The 21,579-nt window shown below is 36.4% G+C and overlaps 1 protein-coding gene and 2 long non-coding RNA genes across 3 annotated transcripts in view; 2 read left to right on the top strand and 1 right to left on the bottom strand.

Moving 5' to 3' along the window:
- LOC129272998 (protein sidekick-2-like) overlaps window positions 1–19,842 on the bottom strand; it is a 59,039-nt gene extending 39,197 nt beyond the window's left edge. The window contains exon 1 of the mRNA XM_064107585.1: window positions 19,613–19,842. The gene's annotated coding sequence lies outside the window, so the exon portion shown is untranslated. The remainder of the gene's footprint in view (window positions 1–19,612) is intronic.
- Window positions 2,051–4,430, top strand: LOC135156148 (uncharacterized). The gene is made up of 3 exons (XR_010295287.1): window positions 2,051–2,223; window positions 3,342–3,468; window positions 3,995–4,430. It is a non-coding gene; the product is annotated as an uncharacterized LOC135156148 (long non-coding RNA).
- On the top strand, window positions 11,851–18,969 carry LOC135156140 (uncharacterized). The gene is made up of 2 exons (XR_010295279.1): window positions 11,851–11,980; window positions 14,273–18,969. It is a non-coding gene; the product is annotated as an uncharacterized LOC135156140 (long non-coding RNA).
- Window positions 19,843–21,579: the final 1,737 nt, after the last annotated feature.

Here is a 21,579-nt window from a genome sequence, read left to right as displayed (position 1 = left end):
TTCAATTTGCAATCATCTTTTCTTGGATATATAGCTTGTTCTTTATCAAAAACGTCCAGTAAACTGTAATTTTTTCAGATCGAAATATCAAAATTTTCAGCTCGCGCTTCGCGCTCGCATCTATTCTCTTTTAGATACAAATCTTAATCATTGGTACCAAAAATGCTTAGAATATCAAGTTTTCAGCTCAGAATATAAAGAAATTTGAGCTCACTCTCGGCACTCGTACTATCTGTGTAGTGAGATACGTGTCTGTGTCTCATGAGTCATACATATATATAGATATATACATATATATATATATATATATATATATTGTAAAGAAATGAATGAAGAGAACAATGGTAGGCGTAGCTTAAATCAAGGTTCCCCAGAGCTATCTACCCTTTGGAAAAATTGGTGATGCCGAAAAAATGTCTCTGCCGGGAATCGAACTCGGGCCCCCAGCTTTGAACGCCGGTGCCTTAACCACTAGACCACAGAGACGGGTTAGTGGCTCGGGCGACCCCGATCCGATTGACCGTCAGATAGACAGATTTTCGACACTATACCAATTATAATTTCCTTTGTCGGGTGAAGGTGGGTTTTGAACAATGACAATGACATATTTATATATATATATATATATATATATGTGTGTGTGTGTGTGTGTGTGTGTGTGTGTGTGTGTGTATATAATATATATATATATATGTATGTGTGTGTGTGTGTGTGTGTGTGGGTGGGTGTTTTGTACGATCGAGCGCCTTTGGAACGTTAGTGATTTCGCCCCCCCAATCTGAAAAATGGATCGACGCCCCTGTCTGCACCCACAACATTGCGCGTATCATTAGCGAACTATGAGTGAAGTATGCTTAGCATATGCGCTAAGTATGTGCGACCCTGTCGTGAACTAGTCGGGAACGATTCGTGAACTGCGTGCCACTACCCCGGGGTTGTACCTACTATTTTTTGCGCCACGAAATTTCTATTTCGACGCCACGCAGTGGAACGACCAGGTCTACTAATAGTTCACGAATTTGTAATGCGTGCCAAAATTGTCAACATGTTGGAAATTTGGGCATGCATTTTACTCACTGGCACGCACTGCCACGCACCTATACCCGCAAGCTGGCACGCATAGTTCGCGCATTAGCCCGCGTGAGTGCGTGCCCATGCACAAACTATGCGGAAACAATGCGTGAAAGAGTCAACCGAGCTAAACACTGTGTTTTTTTTCTTGTGTGTGTGTGTGTGTGTGTATTTGAGTTTTGTCAGACGTGTATCAATCAGATATGATTATTTACGTCTGGGACCGACCTTTAACGTCACCATCCGAAAGACGTGACCAGGGCTCGAACCTCGAACCTCTGCATCAATTTGTAACTTCCCCAGGGCAATTCCATAGGTTGGTGGACATGAGCTCAATGTGTCTTTGTACATATAGCCCATCTGAACCGTAACGTGAGTAACCACTTTATCAAGTAAAAACCATGTGTTCTTTATTTTTTAAATTATATACAAATTTGTTTCTCTAATATACTTCTTTGAAATGGATATAATCAACTTTCATAAAAGCTTTGCATGAGGACACTTTTCACTTATGTTCACTTTTCATTTTATGCATGTCCAAATCATGTAACATGAGTAACCAACACATTTCAAAGATTTGCCAGGAGCATAATGAAATTTCCCAAGTTTTGTTTTTATACAAAGGATAGTCAGACTGCGTACTATGTTGTGATAAAGAGATGTTTAGTTCCTATCAATAATAATGGAGTTACAGCTCCAAGTATGAGTCAAGGTGTCTCCAAATGTAACGTTACGAATAACCGTGGAATAGCCCCCCACAGCTTGGATTACAGGCGCACGCCACAACGCCCAGTTACGGCCTTGTTGTTGTTGTTGTTGTTGAATATGATGGCGCTCTTCAATCTCTCCAGCACAGAGATACGATCTTACGTATACGTAAGCTCCCGAAAGGAGCTAGAGAGGGAACTCTTTCCGCGCGTTTTTATTTCCCATATAGGTTTTGTACATAGCCAACATGGCTGCCGGCGGACAATTTGAAGGTTGATTTTGGAGGACTCTGCGAATTTTAAGTTTCTGAAACGAAATAGCTAGACTAATTATCTGTTTATAGAATTGATGTTCGAAATCATGGTTTCTGAGTGAACTTCATTGGAGCAGAAAATCTTGGAGGGAACATCAATACTATTCTAATGACATTCCATAGGAATAAAAGTAAGTTACGCTCATTTTCATGTTTTGATCTCACTTGTAAATTGTAATGTGTTTGTCGGGGTTCGGGGCTCATCCTGTATTACGTACTATGTAATATGTAAACCTCAATTTCAATATTTCTTTTGCCTGACTTCCAAATAAATAAGTGTGATCATTGAGTTTCTCAAAAATACTATAATATATCTAGGGGTCTATAGTTTGTCGTAGATCTAGACATTCATCGGAATGCGGCATGCCCGGAATGCTTCATGTAGGTCCAAAGTAAACCTGTATTTCAGTTTTATTGTGATTAGACAATTATCAGGGGTAGATGTGGACTTGTTTCCGACCTCCTGTTTTTTAGTAACGACAAACTGTCGATTTTAGGCCTATTCAAATTTAGGTCAATGTAGGGATATGGTCAGAGCGGGATCCGGCATTTGTCTATCGCCGGTGCTAGCCGGCTAGCGAGATTGTCGATGTAGTCATGGGGTATGATAATAGCGGGGACGAACTAGGCCCAAACTTCAAGCTTGAAAGTTGAAGTTTAGGCCTAGTCCGTCCCCGCTATTTCATCATCATATGAATAAGTATAATTCTCAGCAGTTTATTTTATTCAGGAACGTTTTACTTCAGAATAATCAGTGTTGAAATACGATTGACTTAGCATTAGTGTCTGTATACAGTATAGTGTTAAGTGTTACTTTGTTACTTAGTCTTAGATTTGAATGAAATGGCGTAGCCTACCCTATATAGACCTAAATCAAATCTATTTGAACAGGATACACTGGGCCTGGCCTGGGGTGGTAATTTGAAAACGTTCTTAGTGTTTACTTCATTCAAATGTGATGTGATTCTTAAGTTATACAGGCCCAGCATAGACCAGATCCAGATTCAGCTATATACAGCTGTAGAAATATGTGGTTGGAATCATTTTACTTTTAAAAACAGAGTGAGGTAGGCCTATGCCTCTATGTGATAGAGAATGAAGTTTCGGGTCCAGATAACTTTTTTGTTCTAGTTTGGAATATTCATACATAGACCTAGCTGGGATATGGGCAGCTAGAAATTTCAAAATATTGTTTAAGAAGAGTAATTTTATTTATCTCTAAAACTCAAATTTAAATTGTCAATTGCAGATCCAATGGGACCAAGTTCTTAGCAGTTCACACCTAGTCAGAAGTACAAAATTGAGAACCATGCCGATCAGCAAGTGTTAGTTACAATCTAATGAGGAGCAGGATATCTGAATGGAAAAAATGCAAGGTATGCTTACTGTTTTGATAATATACAGGCTGTATCTAAGCTCATCACCCCCCCCCAAAAAAAAAAAATATATATATATTCCCCCTTTTTTGGGAGGGGGTGGGCTATGGCCAATTGTGCTGAAACATGATGGGATATCATGTAATGTTAAAGTTCCATTGTGAGTTAATATTTGTTTGAATTCAGATTCACCAGTATTTCCATTTTTAACACTGCATACTAATTATCCATATCTCCTATCTATACATGCATTTGCATGAAAAAAAACCAAGATATTAACAGATATCACAAAATTCTGATAAATATTTGAATTAATTTGCACTCTTTATTTTCAAAACATACTGTAGATAGTTATATTGATTTATGAATTTATCTGGATGTGGGACGAAAGTGACTGCATGTGCTAAACTTGTTTTATCACTGAAGAGTATAAAATAGAGTTTACATCTTTTTTTTAATAAACTGGACTAAATGAGTAAGAATAATTTACAGCTTATTTTTTTCTTTTCTATTTTTTACCATGCAGGTTTCCCACTTCCCAAGCTGTTTAAGTACTGGTATCACAACGTAAGTGCCAAGAAGAGATATGAAGGCCAAGTTAATAAAAAGTAGTTACTTCATTGCAATAACTCATTAAAAATGAATTAATTTGAAATAAATATATATTAATAAAGCATTGAATGTTACTTAAACTACACATCTGTAGATAAGAGTGCGGCACAAGTTCAGGTTCATCACAGGGGCCTTGGAACGGTTTTCAAAGTGGGGGGCTGACCATGCAAAAAATCACAATCGTATGGTCATTTTTACATTTTTGTACATGGTTTTGGAAAAAAGTGGGGGGCTGAAGCCCGCCGCCCCCCCCCCCCTTCCACGGCCCCTGCATCACCGGGCAATGACATTGAAGTATACAAGTTTTGGTACAAAATTTCACACAAAATACAAGTAAGAAATATTTTTCCAACTGGCAAATGTATCACCTTTTATTGATATTTTGTACTTCTACTAGTTCTTAGTAGTTTTCATGAAAATAAATATTATTTTCCAGTTTAAAGGCCTATACAATATTAGAATAGGTCTTCTTTTAGTGACATACTTAGGGTTGTAAGACAAAAAATAGTGTATTTTGAAATAAAAATCATGCATAGCTAAATGATAATAAAGGTGATCAGAAGATTAAGAAATAATGTTCGTATCACTCATGGACCTTATTTCATAAACAATTTACTACCATTGCAATCTTGTCATTATGACAATTATGGTAAAAGGGCTGAGCAAGAAATTAAAGTTTTTATGTTACCTAAAACAGGCTGGGGGCAAAATTACCATGATTACAAGTCTTCAGTGGCGTAACTATGGGGGGCACGTGCCTCCCCCCCCCCCCCCCCCAATCAGCTGACAAAAAAATACGAGGAAAAAGAGAAAAAGGAGAGAGGAAGAGAAACGTAGTGGGAAAGAAGAAATTATTGTTCATTATAATGTTATATTATATTACATAAGAAACATTTTTTTCGTAACTTTATGAAACATAATTTGCTCATGGCCTATGTCTTCATTGTTCCTGGCGCGCGCACTGTCTGTTTAACAAGATATATAATCATGTTGTACTAAAACCTCCCGTTTTCAAGTCAATATATACCAAATATATTTCGTCGCACTTCGAGTTATTATTTTATGTAAAATAGTATGCTTCTTTTTCATGACTACTTAAAGTGATTGCCCCATTTTAAGGTCTTAATATAAAATATTTCCTGTCCGTGCTTACGTTCGCATTAGTGGATTGGTGAGATATGTCTTGGCTTCAGTTCTTAAAACGTCCCCTTTTCTGATCTGAATATCAAACATTTTCAGCTCGCGCTTCGCGCTCGCATCATTTGGTTAGTGAAATACGTATGATCTTCGTGAATTCCTACAAACAAGCCTTAAAATGCCCCTCTTCAGGTCTGAATTTCCTAAATTTTCAGCTCGCACTTTGCACTCGCAATATTTAATTAGTGAGATGCGTATGTTAATAATGATTAAAATGACTGCAAGTGCTTCATGTGTTTAGATGTAATTCTAACAAAATCAGCAAGCGCTTGGCACTTGCATTAGATGACTATGGTGAAATATGTATACTCTTAATGGATTCCTGAAATATAGTCCTTAAAATCTCCCCGTTTGGGCTCAATAGATACAAAAATTTAAGCTCGCGCTTCGCGCTCGCATTATTTGACCAGTGAGATACATATCCGTTCTAGCCGGTGCCCCCCCCCAATGCCGTGACCCACGGTACGCCACTGCAAGTCTTCATAAATTATGTAGGGTTATTAAGTTGCATTTATTGTTATCTTCATTTAAAAAAATGTGAAATGGGTTACAACTGCAATAATATATAAATAGACTATATTTCAAAAATAGATTGAATTCTAACCACAGTGACAGTACACAAATCAAATTTTGTTAATGATTCGCTAATGTATTGATTGGGGAAGGCACTCTTTAGGTAGATTCTGGCATTGTGCCTCCCCCCCCTTATGAGGAGTGCTCTCACATCAGTAGACTATTTCTTGTCAGCAAATTTGAAAGGAATTTACCAATTTCTTTTAGTGACAAACTTTTGTGGAAAAAAATAAACGAATATCAAAGATTTTTATGCTCTTTTATGGAATATTAACTATAGGCTCATCGAGATCCTTTGAATGAAATTTTAACAAACATTGTACAAAGTAAAAAAATGTACATAATCCTATTTTTGTACATTTATATACCCACCCCATACTACCCCTACCCAGTAACAGCCCTTTTTAGCTATGCATTGCCTTCATGTTTTAAAACACAATTTAATGCTTGGTAGACGCTAATTATTATTTTTATGTTAAAGTCAATGTTTTAGAAAATGGATTCCTTAATAAACATGTTAATTTTGAATTGAATTTTTTGATCTTGGTAATTTTCATTTATCAATTAAGTGTGATGATATATTGCTTCTGAGCTGTTATGTACAAATGGCACAAGATGTTGCACTGTACTGAAATCTGATGATGCCACTGTTACATGAGATCAAACAGCAGTCAATTAAAATATTATTCAAGAGAAATAAGGATAAGAGTGGGAAAGAAGAGTAAAATGACAGGAGAATTATTTGCTTGTATGCATATAGTTATGTCAGTTTCTGAGAGAGAGAGACAGACAGAATGAGAGAGAGATGGGGGGGGGGATGAAAGTTAAGTTTGTTTTGAAAGAAGCAATTATAAGACCTTACTGTTCATGACGGATATGAAAATTACACCAGATTCATTTTCAGTTGAAAATAAAAAAGAAATACCCTATAGCCTACGATCGGTTTGCTATCTTGCCTATTTAATTTTGAGAACCCCCCCCCCTAAAATATGGTATATACCTAGGTCATGATTATTGATGTTTGACATAGAAGTCGCCATTTAAAATTAAGTGCTCCGAGGACTGCTATTCAAAATAGAACTTATATTGGAGACTACAATTATGGAAAAGAATTTGATTTGTTATTATCTTTGTTTATATTATGAAAAAAGGTTCATTTCGTTTTCTGCAATAAAAAGAAAAAAGGGCTCCAGAAACATAAAGAGATGTCATCGTATATGGCAACATTTTCTTTGGGAACCTCCTCTGGTAATATCTTTAAGCAAAGATCCTTGCCATTTGCAGCTAAAACAAAGCAAAGATGCAGTAATAATCGTAACAGGCAATAACAAATACTAGTAGATCATTAAAATAGATGAATAATAAAACTCTGAGGAAAAAAACGAATGATCTGATATGATGTAATCAGAGACACCAACGATATTAAATCAGGTCGCGCATTTTGCAAATTAGTGACAAAATACTAATTTACATATGTTTACGCTATGCGTGAAGGACGTTCCATGACCACGCCTTCATTTCGCTGGTGTACCAAAACAGTGGCGGTGTCCATAGGCTTGTATACGAAAAATGGGAGCAGTGTGCACTTTTGACCCTCCAAATTTTCCCCCAATTCTGACCGGATGCAGAAGCGGAGTTTCACCCCCCCCCCCCCCCCCCCCTGCTCTCCAGATTATACGCGCCAGTCACTTTCGTAAGTAGGACGTCGTCGGTACAGTTGTATTTGGTTCAACGAACGTAGAGGGCAGCAACACTTTTTGCAGTATTGCTTTTAGGAAGGTCCACTCCGCTCAGATTTTGTGACCACTCTAAGCCCCGCCCCTCACTCAGAGAACTTTTTAGGTAGATTGTAGAGTGTGTTTTTTTCGTTTGTTCAATTTTACTATTTTTAATGGATGATGAGATCTCCAAGAATGAATGTTGAATATCATTTTCAAAATAATAATTTATTTGTAAAAAAAAAAGTAAGACACAATGTAATATCATGATTCTGATAGTTTGCACATCAATAAAATATATAGTCTGGGGTCCGTTGCAGAAAGAGTTGCGTTTAAACGCAAGTCAAAATATCAATCGCAAGTCCCAAATGCGCGCTGTTGATTGGTTGAAAATCAAGTTGCGCGTGATTTTTGAAGTTGCGTTTGATTGCAACTCTTTCTGCAGCGCAACGGGCCCCAGATGACATTGTATTGCCGTTCTTCTGCTAAATTTCGCTGCCCCTACCTAAACTACACCAGTCAACACCAGAGTCGAGACGTTGATCTTATGCCTGGCCGCGCCGAAACTTCCCCGGGGTCATATAACGGTGCGCATACAGCTGGCCGCACTGAACTGGCGCAGGATTATCTGGACGCGACTCGACATAGCTAGTTATGGACCTGAATGATATGGGCTTGGTTTGTCATTGTTCTGGCACTAAGGCAGTTGAGCAACGATAAATGTTCAAGGTTAGAATCTTAATTTAACTTTCAATGTAGATTGGAGTCTAAAAATATAAAAATGAGTATGTAATATCCACAAATACGACTGCTTTTTGCCATCCATCAGGCAGAGATCGAATCCAGCCACTACACTAGCAAACCAAAGTCCTAGTCTGTCGTTAGACCTAACATTAGACCGAAATTATCTGGTCCAGTATCGATCCTTGTATATCACAGCGGCGTAACAGGGGTTGGTGGCCAGGGGGGGGGGGGGGGGGGGCAAGAGCCAAACATTTCCCGGTCATATCATGGAACAGGCAATGGCGTCATAAGGCAAAAATTTTGAGGGGGCGATATGGCGTATCGGGCAAATATATATATAAGCGAGCGTAGCGAGCGAGCGAGCAAAAATTTTTGACATTTTTATTGCAAAAATCCAATTTTGTGATAGATTTTGACATAATGTTAAAAAGATCATATTTCACCCTCCTCTCTTTCCTTTTTTCTCTCTTTTTTTGTACGCCACGGTGAACAGGATTTTTGTTATGATTGTGAGCATCCGCAGGGCGAAGCTCTTTATGCTCGAGGGGGCCGAGTATGGCGCTTCTGGCAAGAAGTAGCTTAATATAGGTCCCGAGCGAGCGAAGCGAGCGAGATTAAAAAAAATCACCTTTTCATGAGAATCTAACATGAAGATGGATTTTAACGTGATATTCAGAAAAATATAATACCCTTTCCTTTCTTTCCTCATTTTTTTTTGTTTGGTTGTAGAACTTTTGGGGGCCATGGTCCAAACTCATCCATATAACAGTGCTTTATGGGTGGGGTCCAGGGAAGAGCTCCGGAACCTCTTGATATCAAAGCCATTTTAAACCTTATAGATGCATGGCCACTTATTTTAATCAAATTGCGTTTATATTTATATAGCTTTAACACAACACATAAATTCTGCAGTTGTGTATCGTAATTATCCAAATATTGTGAGGGGCACACCATAGCGAATGTGGGATAATTTGTAAAAAGTCGCCAGCGAGCGAAGCGAGCCAGAAAAAAATGGCCTGTAAAAATGAAATTCTAATTATGTGATATCATGTCATATATTTTTTTCATTCATCTCATTTCGCTGCCTCCTTTATTTTCTTTTATTTCCCCTTGGCTGTGGAACCACCCCCGGTACGCCAGTGCTTCAACGTAAAGCTTAATGCAGGAAGGGTTCATATCATATATGGGCCCGTTATAGAACCCATTAAAGATTACAGATGAAGAGCCCCCACTGCAAGGGGTCTTGACTCTTGGACAGAGCCTTTGGAGATTTAGCAAGTTTATGCTATATACCATCCATTTTTCTTCCCGCTCGTTATATCAATCCTCGGCAGCCCGGTAGTGTACGTTATCTTGTCCCTATTCTTTATTTTCCAATTTAGATTTTGGCTAATTCCATTCTGCCATTATTTCCCGCTTTTGTTTGCCTTTTTGTCATCTTTAATTTATTTCCCTGTCTTACTAATCATGATAATGTATTTGTATATCGGGCGAATTGGGGCGAATTGTTCTTTCTCGCTTGTTTTTTTCCCTTCCTTTTCCAGTTATCTTTCCGTTTTCCGTTTTTTATGTTTTTTCTTAGTTTTCTTTTCCCTTTCCCATTCCCCTTTTTTCTTTCCTTTCCCTTTCCCTTCCCTCCCCCCTTTTTTTCTTTTTCCCGTTTTTTTTTATTTTCCCGGTGAGCTCCGCCAGGGGGGGGGGGGCAGCTTGCCCCCCCCCCCTGCCCCCCCCCGCCTGTTACGCCACTGGTATATCCTGACAGGTTTTGACTTGTGAACTATCAAAGGGCGGAGGTCTCTGCCACAGCTGCTATTTTCATTCTATAATTTTACACGAATTTGTGTTAGCATGTATTTAATTAAATCCAAATACCAGCTGACCGTTCCCTACCTCCGCACCGGCGCGCGGCCAGCCGGCCGGGGCGAGGCGCCGGGCGCTGTCATGCCATATGACACTTGATTGTGTAGCTTGCTTGGCACATTAATGCGGTGCAGCAAAATTTAGAGAAAAATGTATCAACCTCACTCATCTTCGTTATCACAATTGACATGCAAAGACATTAAATTGTTACCATTACAACGTAATATTTCAGGGAAAATACAAATCTAAATATATCATATTTTAATTTGATGTAAAAAAATTTCAAGCAAAAATGTTGAAAATGAGGAAATGAAATAAAAATCAACTCTACAATCTACCAAAAAAAGTTCTCTGAGTGAGGGGCGGGGCTTAATGTGGTCACAAAACATAGAGATGTATACTAATTACTGAGCTTGGCTAAATCGGGGTGAAATTAGCAGATTGGTTTATTTAATGACAGAATTCAAGCCTGCTTACTGAATATTTAAACAAAATCAAGGCAATAATTTAGTGATAGTTTTATTTTTAAAATGTGGTACATTATTATCCCAATGGTAATATATTTTTGTGTTTCTATTATTTGAATCTGGTATTGTCATAATCTGTTAGTTTACCTCTATTTTGCTATTAATCTCTGAGTGTGTATTGTGTCGGTTTATATAGGGCCTTGCACTGCTGTCAGAGTTATTAATAACTCTGACTGCTGTGTGTTGCTGCCCTCTACGTTCGTTGGTACAGTTCATGATATTGGAGGATTCTAGGTGCCATGAGCCTAATTACATCAGGAGGGCTAAAGATATTCGTTCGACCCAACCCATTCGAATTTTTTCAATTTGATATTGCTGATTGACAAAAGCGTATGAATATGATTCAAAATCTAACACTGATTCTAGAAATGGTAACTACTGAACTTCCTTTGCCCAAATTGGGAAGATATATCAATGATTTGGAACTATTTTTTGACTGGCGGAAGAATTGGGGCTATTTTACTGTTTCAGTTGATGAATTTGATCCCATCATTGTTATCTTCATAAATGGCGATTTATTTTTAAAATGAGCTGGCTACGATACCCTTCTCTGGTCAGATATGGAATGTCAGATATATATCCTATCCAAAGGTAGTAAACATTCGACCCTCTAATTTCACATTTATTTTTTATGAATTTTTCTTAAGTGCCATTTTAACACAAGTCTATGGGGAATGTTTTACGCGCGTGAGACCTCTAGCCAGGATGGGCTTACCGTCGTAGTCGGTGCAAATTACATAGGCCCTACTATATTCGCGTTTTAGGTCATCGTGATTTCGCATTCCGCCCCCAACCACGAAAACACCCCCTTTTCCGCGTTTTCTTCGTCGCGATTGCTGTCCACTGTCTAGTGGCAGTGACCCCCCCCCCCCCCCGGATGATCGCACTTTTGTTTTTTGGCACCATGTTTTCCGGACTGCTTGCGTAGACGAATCACCAATATTACACAAAGTGCACATCTCAAGTTAGAGTGAACTCCCAAAATCACCTTATTTTCTCCTTATTGTTTGAAGTTCTTAATTTACATTCTTTTACATTTAACTTATATGGGTTATTGTTGATCAAATTTGACAGGATCAATAACATCTTTGATGCCTTTATATCAGTAGCAGCAATGTTACTGTTTATTTCTTCTTATGTTTTATCTTTCAGTGTTGACGTAAACTTGCAATATGATTTTTCGGTTACCAATTTCATTGAGTGTATTAAAACTTTTGCCGTTGCTGTCCAATTCATAAAGGACAACCCAGGAACTTCATATTTTACTGACTTTAAACACAGGTAAGTGAGCAAATCTGGCAGAAGTGCGGGAGCTGCACTTAGGCATTTTGGGGGAGGGGTATAACGACAAATTCTGCCCCCATTGAACATCAAGGGTAAAGGTGTCACTCATGGGTATCGATCAGTATTCTTGGTTGGGGGGGATGATGACACAAAAGTTCTTGTGGATGGGGATCTTTCAACATTATCCCCACTAAATCACAAGTTAGGACATTTGGGAGTGATTGATATGCATGGTGTTCTTGGAAATTCCTTCATTGTTGTAGTGTACTGTGCTTATATAATTTTTTTTTTAATTCAATTTATGTTACAAGTAAGCCTATTCTAAACTCATACGAAAGAAAAAATGACAAAAATTATCTGGAACATGTACATAGTGATCTGTTGATTGAGCATGATGTATACACAGGGGCATCGATCCATTTTTCAGATTGGGGGGGGGGCAAAATCATGAATCAACGTCCCAAAGACGCTCGATCATATAATAAAACTCACCCACACACCCCTACACCCCCACACATAGGCATATATTATATATATATATATATATATATATATATATATATATATATATATATACTTATATATATATATATATATATGAATCATGAGAAAGAGACACATATCTCAACCTCACCCCAACAATGCGAGCGCGAAGCGCGAGCTGAAAATTTTTAGTATGACATGAAAACAGGAAAAATGTACCTGTTTAGGTTTGCTTGTAGTAACTCATGAGGAGCATAGATACATGTATCTCACTAGAGAGCGAGCTAAAATTTATTTATATTCTGACGTGAAAGCTTGATATTCTAAGCACTTTTGGTACCAATGATTAAGATGGGTATCTAGAAGAACAATAGATGCGAGCGCAAAGCGTCAGCTGAAAATTTTAATATTTCGATCTGGACAAAAAGACAATTTAATGGACGCTTTTAATAAAGAACAAGATATATATCCAACAAAAGATTATTGCAAATCGAAGCGGGAGTTCTTTTCAGGTATAGAACTGAAAACGGGACATTCTATTCACCTATTTAATCATGAAAAGTATGGGGTTTTGGTACAGAAATGATGCGAGCGCGAAGCGCGAGCTGAAAAATTTTATATTCCGATCTGAAAAGCAGACATTTTGAGCACGATTTTAGATCAAAATCGAGTTGGTATCTTAATCTCGCTTGCTGGTTTCAGTGTAGCATTACAATCTTATTTTATTTTTAGTTGCACATGCGGAATTATTGGGAGGGGGGCAAAACGATATGTTCCCCCCAAATATTTTCATTGGTGGGGCTATTACTCTAATAGCTATATGGTCATTCCTTAGACGATTTATCTTGCCACCCTTTTACTCCCGTTTGTTTTTCCACCCTTTTGAATTAATTGATTTATTAAAATTAATTCATTCACCACTGGTGGGATGGAACACCCTAACAACAAAGTTGTTTTTCGTTGGGGTCCTTTTATGTCATGTGTTAAAAAATATCATATACATAAACATTTCATTCTTTTTCATCTTGAACTTCCACCCATCTGTTTAATAGTCCTGAAAAGAATGTTTTCATTTAATAACAATATACACAAATTGCGAGGGAAACAAACTGATTGATGGCATACTATAATCATCACTATAATCATCATGATCAAACTTTTCATTTTTTCATCATCATTATTATAATTTTTCTACCCTAAATTATTGGGGGGATGATAATACAGGCCATCCCGCGACAAGTTTCAAAATCGTCTCAAAGTAGTCCCAAATCTGTTTCAAAGACGTCTTCGCGACGGAAAAATATTGGAAACGTCTCTGCGACGGAAACGAAAAGTATCCTATTCGTGACGGGAAAAAGGTATTAAAGACGTCTCTGAGACGGATTTGGGACTATTTTGAGACGGTTTTGTAGATTCCCGAGACTAATGAAACGTCGTTGGGCCTCAGAAGATGTCTCTGCGACAAGTTTCAAAATCATCTCAAAACCGTTTAAAAGTACTAGTCCAAAATCCATCTCAAACCTGAGATACTGCCATCAGTTTCACTCAAAGTGTTGTACACACACATACGAACACCCTCACACCCAGAGAAACATACACATTTTTTTGTACGAACTCGAGTTTTTTTTTGTATGGGTGTGTATGTGTTCATGGAGACAAGTTAGTTAAGTGTTAAGTGTCGCCTAATTTAGGCGACAATTTATGCATGGGTAACAATCTGTGGTGTCAGTTTTGCACAAATTGTCGCGGGTGACAATTTGTGGTGCAACACTCCCAACAGATCTCTCTCTCTCTTGTCTCTTACAGCATCATGTCCATTCTTGGCGCCGAAGAAGCCGATGTCACCATGGTGAAGTCTCGAATGCCTGTCTTTGTGAGACTCGCGAGAAAACCTGACAAACATTAATTAAACATCTCAATTTGAAAAAGAGTGCCATTTTCACCTCTGCCATTTTTACCTCTGCCATTTTTACCTCTGCCATTATTACCTCTGCCATTTTTACCTCTGCCGTTTTTACCTCTGCCATTTTTACCTCTCACATTATAACCCCTGCCATTTTACCTCTGCCATTATTACCTCTTCCATTTTTACCTCTGCCATTTTTACATCTGCCATTTTTACCTCTGCCATTTTAACAACTGCCATTTTAACTCTGCCATTTTTACCTCTGCCATTATTACCTCTGCCATTATTACCTCTGCCATTTTTACCTCTGCCATTTTTACACCGAGCCGATTTTTCCGAACCTTTTTTTGACAATGTCCCGTACGACACATAAAAATGCAAAAGTTTTTCCTACAATTTTATTTTTGATGATGCAATTTCACGATATCAGTTTCTCTATCTTTGACCCATGGGTAATCGATTTATCCCATAAGGATCTAATTACTGCCCTTCATTTTTCAATAATTGTCCTATTAAAAGTTGTCCCGTACGACACACAATATATACTGCATTTAATTGCAGGATTTGGATTCAGAAACTATAAATAGTAGGCCTATTTTAATTTAAGTAATTGATTTGACATAAAGTGAACTGAGAAAGTACTTTATTTATCCACATAGAACATGAAATAGGTGATTCTAACCATTTTAATTGACTTCACGTAGGCGTATTCTTTTGTGAATCCCTTCAGCTAAACTGGTTATTTTCACTGGTCAGAGCAGGTTAATTTCTTTGTCATTGAGCATGAAAAGAAAACATTTATAATTGATTCACCCTAGCCTGGAAGATGACTTCCTCTTGCATACTAATGTGAAATTATTATAAGATGTAGATAAAAAATATTAACATATCAATCATCTATGTGGACTTTCCTTGATGATCACTAATTTTTTTATATACAGTATTGAAACTCCTTACTTTTTTAAGTTGTGAAAAAAAATCTGGAAAATATAACAAACCATATGGTTTCATGAAATGCAGAAAGGTTTGAAAAAGTAGAATCGCATTTCTTTAGAAAAAAATCATTTTGTGGAATTTCAAGTGACAGTTGTGACATATCATGTATATATACATTTTATATGAAAAATCATAACAATTTGCCCCATAATTTACACAAACAGTTTCATTCATTCATTGTTTAAATAGTGCATTGGAAATCATCAATTGATTCACGAAAATATAACTTCACACAAAACCTCAAGTTTTTCAGCTCGTAAAAATGCTGTGAACCATTGTACATTTCCCATCATGAAAAAAAATGATCATATATTGCTCCTGATTGTATATATTGAGGTTACTTAATTATATTGTCCTGAATGACTACTTGTTAAAAGGCTTTTTCATTAAAAAGGAAGAATTTAGGGACAATGCTCCCCTTCTAATTGATAAAACGTTCATTGTTTTATTTAGGCTGTCCAATACAACACGCAAGTGCCTGTTCAACACACGAGTGTCCCGTACGACACACAGGTGTCCCGTACGACACACAAGCGTCCCGTACGGACACACAAGTGTCCCATACGACACATTATTTTATTTATGATATATTGACAGAAATATTCAGCCAAAAGCGGTTTCTAACATAATGAATGTCTTTAGTTTGATAGGATTATCATTAACATCAGCCAAATAAAGTGATTGAAGAAGTCAAAGAGACATAAAGTAGGAAAGTTTGGCTTCAATTTAGAGATGTCCCGTACGACACAATGTTCTCGAAAATTGTAATTTGCTTTATTTATTCATGAATGTTTATTTTGCTTTCTTTCATAGATGCGTTTGTTCTTGGGTAATTGAATATTAATTTAAGTTCGGTTTCTGTGAAAATTATATGTTCAACTCACAGACTTTAGAGTACAGACTTGAGGTTTCTAAAAAAGCCACTTTTCTGCGTCCGTACGACACATTACTATTTTAAATCTGTATTATACATGATGTGAATTCCAGTCATGTTAAGTCTTGGTTTTCCTAACACTCTGGTAGTACTTGATGATCACATTTAGTTACTGGAATATTTTTTGTTTTTCTTGTCAAAAAATGTCAAATGTTCTCTAAATGTACCGTACGACACGTATGGAATCACCCTGTAAGAATGAGGCCCTGAAAAAAAAATGCATCCGAAAATTATTATTTAGTTTCTATAAAAAAAAAAAAAGGTTAAGATAGATTGACAGGAAACACCATTCGAATTTTATGCCATATTCTTCATGTATTAGATTATTAGATGCCAAGGAGTTAAATTGAATGATGATTTTTCTTTTCAGTCACAGATATCTTGACAGTTGTTCCATGACTATTGCTCCGGCGACAATTGCTCCTATGAAAAATCTGCACGTTAAGTCAAACATTAAACCTAACCTCCAAAACTATATAAACCCCAATCCTTATCTTTTATTCTGAACCAAACATTATAACAATCCTAACTCTCTAATCCTATGCCCTTTGAAATATTAAGACCGGAACAAATGTCAAAGGAGCTGTCGTGTCACCCTTGAGGTTATCTGCATGAATTTGATTTTTTTTTTTTTTTTTTTTGGGGGGGGGGTATTTTTAAAAATCCATATTATGAACATTATAAAAAAACAATACACATCAAAGTTCGGATTTTTTTCGAGGTTCTTCATGAAACGGGCACTTGTGGAGCATTTCATTAAAAGATTTATCAGCATTTACCCTTTAGCCAATCAGATGAAAGGATTTGTAGCTTATAACATCTGATGACGAATATGATGAAAAATTATGCATGACCGTACACACTAAGAAATAAAGGTGCAGTTTAGGGTTCAATTTTGCGTTTAGCACCCCTATCTCGACAAGGGTTGAATATTCCACCTTTACGGGTTCACTTTGTACAAACCAGGGTTCAATTTCCAGAAAGGTTCAATTTTGAACCTTTCTGTATGGATTATTAGTCTTGTACAGAAACCTACAGAAATGCGATTATTATATTGTTCACATGTTACAGCCAGTATCTCTTATAAAAGTAAGTTGATTCAAAGGTTGTTGAAAGAAAATGAAGTCAAATTACCAAATAATCAATATTAATTAATTTGCTACGTGAATCCACGCAAACGAAACATAAAAGTTATAATTCTCCGTAAAGAAAGTAACCGTACATAGACTAAGTGGCTAGCCGGTGATCAACCAATCACGCAAAAGGAGACAAGGCGTCAAATCGGTACTTTGTAAAAATCAGTAAGATCTACTTATTCTTCAGGTAAGATATGCATTTTGTATCATCCTGTCTGTTATCTTCATGAATTATCCGAGATTATATTGTGATTTAGTTGTACATTTGAGTTCGTTATAAGGTAACGACAGATTTTGGAAAACGTTTTCACCGTGGAAGGCTCTAATACCAAGGAGGTTTCAAACGAGATGGAGTAACAGCATATAAAATCTCTTTGAACAAGGTTAAAAGCCGCCAGCAGAAAGTATGTCAGGCATGCACTTTGCTCAACATCTCTTGCAATTGTGTAGACAAATGATTCCCGCATGACTCGCAGCTATAGGTCATACATAAAGGGAAATATGCTTTTGTGATGATAATTACTTTTTCGCGGCATCTTCATGATCTTGGTCTGGTTATATGTGTAGTACATAATTCGGAGGCATGCGAAAATAAACTATGCAATATGTCCTGAAATATGACTCAAATTTGCTCGACTGGGCATGTGCGGGTACTCAAGTGGCATATACAGTAATGAACAACAATATTCCACCGACCACATTTGAAATTTTTATTCGCCGCAAACGATCGGAAAAGTGTTAAAATCTGGTTTCAGTAACGGTAAAATTCTTTCTTTTTTCACCAAAAAATTAATTGATTATAGTTAATTGATATAGTCTGGGCAAATATCTCGTCGTTATAGTGCTTGGTTATTGATGTTTTGTCATGCATTCAAATTTCAGTTTGTTTATTAATATGAAAGATTGAAAATTGATACAAATTAATATTCGTAAAATTTCACCCCTCGGATTTCTTCAATGAAACCGGCGGCTTCGAAGCTAGACATCAAAAGGGTCCTTATTGCCGTTCTTTCTTTTGAGCTTCTTTAGAAATGAACAGCTGCTTGAATAAATTTGTTGACTGTTGGAACTCCAGTCATAGAATCTTCTTGCTAATACGCTCTTTTTGCCGCCCGGACGTGTTTCATAATAACCCCGCCTAAAATGAACGAGATCGCGACGAACAGAGGATCTATCTTGCGCTTGTACACGCGATATAGTCTATGTGCTTTTAAATTTCATGCATTGCAGATTCAACGTTGACATTGTCTCACTTTTGTTTTACATTTTTTTAATGATTGTATTCATATACTGTACTTCGTAGGAGTAAAGATCAATGGGCTTGCATGGTAGTTTGCTATCAAGATCAACAAATTGCAAGTACTCTAGGTTTTTATTGGTGTTAGTGCATTTCATTTATATTGTATGTATTCCAGTTAATGCATCTTACAGCACAGTGCAAGATTGTGTGTACATTCCCGTGTGTTGATTATGATTAATTTCGAGAGACCAAAGATTTCTCAATAATAAATTGCACACTCTATCATTCATACTTATGTTTTCAAATGGACCTTTTAACTGTTTTCTACTGTGGGTGTGAATGCAAAGAAGTGGTGTAAATGGGGGTGATTTGGGGTTCAAATGTGAACCAGGACAGTTTCAAATTTGAACCCCATGGTTGCTCTTATTGAACCCGTGGGGGCTATTAATTGAACCTTTCACAGTCTATTTTGCTCCCCAGGGGGTGCAAAATAGACTGAGAAAGGTTCAATTATGCACCCTGTAAGTTTCATTTTGGTTGAAAAATGCACCCTGAAAGGTGCAAAATATGGCTTAAAGGTTCAAATTTGAACCTTAAAGGTGCAGTAATAGCTCAAATATGAACCCTATGGGGTTCAGAAATATACCCTGAAAAATGAAAGGTTCAATTATGCACCCTGAAGGGTTGGGTTTGGTGGAAAATGATCCCCAAAAGGTGCAAAAATATACATTTAAGGGTGCTAATTTGAACCCTATGGATGTTAAATTGAACCCCGACAAATTTTAAATTGAACCCCAACCAGGGGTTCAATTTTTGAACCCCAATCAGGGGTTCAATTTTTGAACCCATAGGGTGCTGATTTTGCATCAACCTTTCGGGGTTCAATTTTGAACCTTTATTTCTTAGTGTGTAATATCAATTATCATTTACTTACTCTTTATTCTTGAATCTAATCCAATCTATGCTGTCAATTTTAACATAAGCCTCTGTGTTATTAAATATATCGTGCAACCACTGGCATGTTAGAACAGTCCCGTTAGAACTGCTGCAATCCAGACTTGACTGAACAGAACTACCTGCATGTAATAGAACAATAAGAAATATAGAGAAAAACACAAAAAACCCGATATATTCAGAGCATATTAAACAAATGAATAAAACAAAAAAAATGAAAATTTTGAAAATAGCTGGGCCTTAAGAACGGATTGAAATTACGATGGAGCAGAAGAAAGTGCTCCTATTGTGGCATCAAGGGTAAATGAATATATATATATATATATATATATATATATATATATATATATATATATATATATATATATATATATATATTAAGCTACGCCTACCATTGTTCTCTTCATCCATTTCTTTACAATATTTAAATAAAAAGAGTTGCCAAAGCTGTTGTACATTTATAACTTCACACATTATATATATATATAATGTGATGACAAGTTTACTTGTACTAAACGATCTTGAGGTGTGAGTTTATAACATGATGAGATGAGGCCAACTCAAAAGATTACGCAGGACACCATTCTTAGCTTTAGCTTTCGTATATATATATATATATATAAATATATATATATATATATATATATATATATATATATATATATATATATATATATATATATATATATATATACAGTGCGTCCCAGAAAAAACGAAACCGAGATTAAGCGATGATTTATCATAACTAAATCACAAATACAATAGACAAATGACCTACCAATGTAAAGCTTACAATCTCCTCTTTCATCTGATATTACTTAGATTTTTCCCCATTCATGTATGAGTGAGCAAAAACAATTTGAAGAAAGGATACCAAAAACTCCTTTGGCGGGGGGTATCTGAATTTCAAAAAGAAAATCACATGCCTAAAAAGTTCAATATCTGCTCTTTTATTTGATACCTTAATCACAAAAAAATTGTCAAGAAGTAAAAAAGTTATGTCCCCTCGAAACAATGCTTGTATTTCCATAATTTCATTAAATAAACGTGTTTTCACCGGTTTCCCACAGAAGCTATCGCATGGTTAACAAAAGACTTAATGCATGGCTGATCGTCAACAAAACGGAGTGTCGAGTGAGTTTGAACGCTAGCCTGCAGAACCTCTTAATTTTATGAAATTATTGAAATTCAAGCCTTATTTCAAACAACCAGAACTTTGTAATTTGTAGACCATTTTCTGTAAATGAGGTATCAAATTAAAGAGCAGATATTGAATTTTCTAAAAATGTGGTTTTCTTTTTGAAACCTAGATACAGCCCGCCAAATGACTTTTTGGTATCTCCTCTTCAAATTGTTTTTGCTCACTCATGCGTGAATGAGAAATAATCATAGCAATTTCAGATGAAAGAGGAGATTCTAAGCTTTACAATGGTAGGTCATTTGTTTATTTTATTTGTGATTAAGTTATTATAAATCATCGATAAATCTCGGTTTTTTTGTGGGACGCACTGTATATATATATATATATATATATATAAAATGAAACAAATGGAAATGAGAGAATAATAGATGTGCAGGTTGTAGCTTCACTCAAGATCCCTAAGATCTGTCATCCAATCCAATCCAATCAAAGTTTGAAAAAATGCCTCCGCCGGGAATCAAACCCGTGTATCTGGCTCTGAACTTTCAATTTAGTATTCATCACCCAGTGGATATATATCTTTTGTTTTTTTTATATATCTATGTTTGTTAATACCGATGTCACTCATTTCTTTTACTATTTACTATGTCTGAATTTAAATTGTTTAATGCATTTTTTTCTGTACATTGTTAGATGTTTACTATGTCAACAGGACCATGTTGAAAAACAGTGTATATATTATCTGAACATGCTTATCCTGTATAAAGATTTTTAAATAAATAAATAAACAATATAATTATACACAT

The sequence above is a fragment of the Lytechinus pictus genome, chromosome 12, assembly GCF_037042905.1.
Source record: "Lytechinus pictus isolate F3 Inbred chromosome 12, Lp3.0, whole genome shotgun sequence".
Classification (NCBI taxonomy): Eukaryota; Metazoa; Echinodermata; class Echinoidea; order Temnopleuroida; family Toxopneustidae; genus Lytechinus; species Lytechinus pictus.
Note: the sequence above shows the minus strand (reverse complement) of the source record. Positions and strands in the feature narration are given on the sequence as shown.